This window comes from Pteropus alecto, unplaced genomic scaffold (genome assembly GCF_000325575.1).
Source record: "Pteropus alecto unplaced genomic scaffold, ASM32557v1 scaffold68, whole genome shotgun sequence".
Taxonomy (NCBI): Eukaryota; Metazoa; Chordata; class Mammalia; order Chiroptera; family Pteropodidae; genus Pteropus; species Pteropus alecto.
Genome location: NW_006441386.1, coordinates 8,766,156 through 8,769,733, shown reverse-complemented (window position 1 = coordinate 8,769,733; position 3,578 = coordinate 8,766,156). Strand labels below are relative to the sequence as shown.

General features: G+C 63.7%; 1 protein-coding gene across 2 annotated transcripts in view; it reads right to left on the bottom strand.

Annotated features, from left to right (window-relative positions):
• ACHE (acetylcholinesterase (Cartwright blood group)) overlaps window positions 1-1,463 on the bottom strand; it is a 5,755-nt gene extending 4,292 nt beyond the window's left edge. The window contains exon 1 of one of the 2 annotated variants that reach the window (XM_006918598.2): window positions 1,299-1,463. The gene's annotated coding sequence lies outside the window, so the exon portion shown is untranslated. The remainder of the gene's footprint in view (window positions 1-1,298) is intronic. The other variant, XM_025051505.1, reaches the window with a different exon arrangement.
• Between the last annotated feature and the right edge of the window lie 2,115 nt (window positions 1,464-3,578).

Genomic DNA, 3,578 nt, shown 5'->3' with positions numbered 1-3,578 from the left:
GCCCACCGCCCTCACCGCTTTCCCTTAGCTGAGTAGACTGGGCTAGGCCCAGTGTGAGCAGTGCGAGCACAGGCACCAGAGGCCGCAGTCCACTTATAGGCCACCCGACAGGGGTGGGGCCCTCGCTGACAGGAGACGCCAACCCGCCTGTGTGGTGGCGTAAAGGCGCACGCAGCCTCTCCCGCGTTGGCCAGGGCCGGGGTTCTGGGGGGGGGGTGAGGGTGGGTTGGGCATTCAGGATATGGGAGCCACAGGTCCCAGGGCACCCCAAATCCTCCTCCACACACTGCCTTGCCTAGCCTGGCTCATCCACTCTGGTACAGCGCGCTGGCATCTGGGTGTGCCCGTTAGCTGTGCACCCCATCGCCTAGCTTTAGCGAACAGGCTCGAAAGCCCTGGACCCCGGGACTCGACCCCAATCCATCCGATGCTGCTGCGCACGCTGCCGCCAGTGGGGGGCAGTAGAGACCGAGAAAAGGACGGCGTTCCCCGCCCCGAGTCCAGGAGCTGGGAACCTGGGGCGTGGGTCTGGGGGCTCGCAGGCATTGAAGAGGGGTCTGAAGGGTGAGCCAGGACGCCTGTGTTCTCGGAGCTCCGGAGATCCCCGGCTGCAGGGGCGGGGGCGCTATTTTGAGGCAGCAGCTGCTGCGGTTCCGGCATCTCCAGCCAAGGGATCAAAATTCCCCGGGTCGGAACTCCCCCCTCTCGCGGCGGTCACCCCTCACCCAGCCTCCGGCTCCCTGAGCTGGGGTGGTGGTAGTGCTGAGATTAATTAGGAAATCCTAGTGCGGCTAATTATAACTCGGAGCTTCCGTTGAGCCTCCCCTATCCTCAAAATAGAGACGGAGTCCCCGCGAGAGGGGGATGCCTGGGCCTGGGAGGGGGCTTTGGCTGGACGCTGCGCAGGGGCGCTGGGGTTGCGGGATCAGAGGAGGCCCAGCCAGGGACCAGGAACCTGCGCAGCCAGGGTTCTGCCCCAAGCAGGGGGCGTCTTCTAGTGGCCCCAGACTTGGAAACGAGCATGGGAAGGGGCGCTCCGGAGTCCCCACAGGAAATGGAGAGCAGTGGTGAAGGCCAGCCCTGCGGGGTGCCGGCTCCCGTGAGGGCGACCGTAAGTCTGTGGCGGCGAAGGAAGAGTTAAAGATGAGCGTGGGACGGCGGGGGGCGTCGTTGGACAGGTCCGGGGGCACAGTGAGCGTCCGGTTTTGGGCTCTGGATCCCTCCCGGAGCGCATCTTTCCCCGGACGCGGAATGGGTTGCGGACTGAGGGAGGGTCCTGGGCAGGGCAGGAGACTCACCTGAGGCGGCCGAGCCGAGCCGGGCCGGGCCGGGCCGCGCCGGGAGCTGGAGGCAGCGGACGTTCCCCCGCGCAGGCTGAGCTGACTCTGACAGCCACCGCCTCCGGCCCCCCGCACACACCCCCTCCGGGCCGCACGGAGCCCCCGCCTCCGCCCACTGTCTCCGCCCCCGCCCCTCCCCACCGCCCCGGGCTGCCACCTCCTCTCCTCCTTCCCTCGGAACCGAGACCCAGAGAACCCGGGGCCCAGACGGACGCCAGTGATAGACGCCGACAGACGGACAGACACGACCGAAAGACTCGCAGCGGCGGAGCAGACACCCACAGCGACAGAGAGAATCCCGCGAAGAAAGACACACGCCGATGGACGGTCTCATGCAATGACTGCCACAAACACAGTGACCGACATTCACAGACGGACGGACACACTTGGATACGGCGACAGCCTCGGTCGGGGCCGGTGGCCGAATAAATGAGCATCCTTGGCCACGAAACTGCAGGGTTGGCATTGGGGGACTAGCACCCGAAAGTGTGGCTGAGGACCCCATCAGAGGTCCGGGTGGCGCTGGTGTAAAATCTTGGGGACGAGGGCACACCTGTGGGAATGAAGATGTGAACATGAGATCACGAGTGAAAATGAAGGGGGCCGCCAAGGAGGAAGGAGACGGGGGTGGGGCGGGGGAATGACTCCGGGGCACCCCAGAAGGAAAGCCAAGGTGATGGTACGCGCAAGGCTGCGGTGGAAGGCCTCACTCCGCCGCCTCAGTGGAAACTTCTGGAACCCTCGCGGGTGGGTTTGCGCTGACGGGTGACCTCGGACTTCGTCACCAGGGTCCGGTCGGGGCATGACATCACCAGGCCGGGCTCTCATTGGCCGCCGCGGCCTGCAGGTTGGGTGCGGCCTAGCCCCGGCGCCCCCAGCCAATTCGGAGGGGCCGGGCTGCATAGACCCCTACATCCTGCCCTCCACGGGCTTGCCCAAAGAAACGTGTGCCTGCTGCGGCATCTCACGCCTGAGGTGAAGGTGGAAAAGTGTGAGGCGGTGTCCGCACAAGTGCGCCGCACCAAGGGGCCCTCCTCTCTCCGGGCGTCGGGCTCGCAAGCTGGCGTCCCGCTGTGTGGAAGACTTACCAGCACTGGCGAGCGCCGGGGCGTGCGTGCGCGTGGCGGTGCGGGGCGCGGAGGTGCGGGCTCTGCGTGGGGCGGGCGCGGGCCCTCACGCTCCCTCGGCCGCCGGCGCACCGCTGTTCTTGCGTTCTGCGTCTACCGCCGCGAGGGGCCGAGGGCACCGAGTGCTGGGTGTTGCGTGGATTGTGGGGTCCGCCCGAATCCAGAGACGTGGCTCTCCGTGGGCCGCGCAGTCCTGGTTCTCCAATCTGGGCATCCCCCAGCCAGCCGGTGCCGAGCGGGAACCGGCCTCCCCAAGCCCTGGAGCCCCGCGAAGCCTGTACTCCGTTCGCGGGCTGCAGCCGCCAGGTGGCGCAGAAGGCAACCGCTCCGGTCTCGGAGAGTGGGATGGGGGTAGGGGCGATGCGGAGGTTATTCCCTTGTCATCTCTTCCGGTTGTTTCCGCCTTTCCATGTTCCATTCTTCAGGCACCTCAAATCCCCTGCATGAACACCAAAGTTCCTAGCATCCCGTCTTCAGCGACCTGACCCCATTGGTTGAGGGTTCTCCCAGTGGTCAGATCACTCCCTCAGTCCAGCTCCCTGAAGAGCAGGTATAAGGGCTGTGGGTGGGGATAGGGGACCGAAAAATGGACAGTCGATGTAGCTGCAGGAGAAAGGGATCTGAGGCAGGTTTCCCAGCCTAGTAATTATTAATTATTAGAATGATGAGAACCAACTGAATGAATGAGCAGAGGCCTGTCCAGGGCCTAAGGCTGCAGGGATTTTGGGCCTGTAGTGATGGGGGCTTGCCTCCATGTCATTTTCCCAAACTGGCTTTGCCACATACAGCCTCACCTGACTTCTCTAATCAAGAGTCCCTAGACGTATACCATGGAGATAGGGCAGGGACAGAGTACAGACCAGCGTTATGAACTAGTGGTATCTTAGATATCTTAGGAGGAGAAAGGACAGGACATGTTCTAGGAGCTGGCCCAGCAAAGACTGCCTCAGAAAGGTCAGTGCTGACCTTAGGCTGGACCTGCTGCTGGAGTCAAGGATAGGATACCTAGGGTGAGCTGGAATCTCCCAGGGAGGCAGACCCTATTTTCATCTGGATCTTGGTAAGTGGATGTAGCCAGAAAAGGTGCTAAGATGTGTGTGCAAGGACAAGG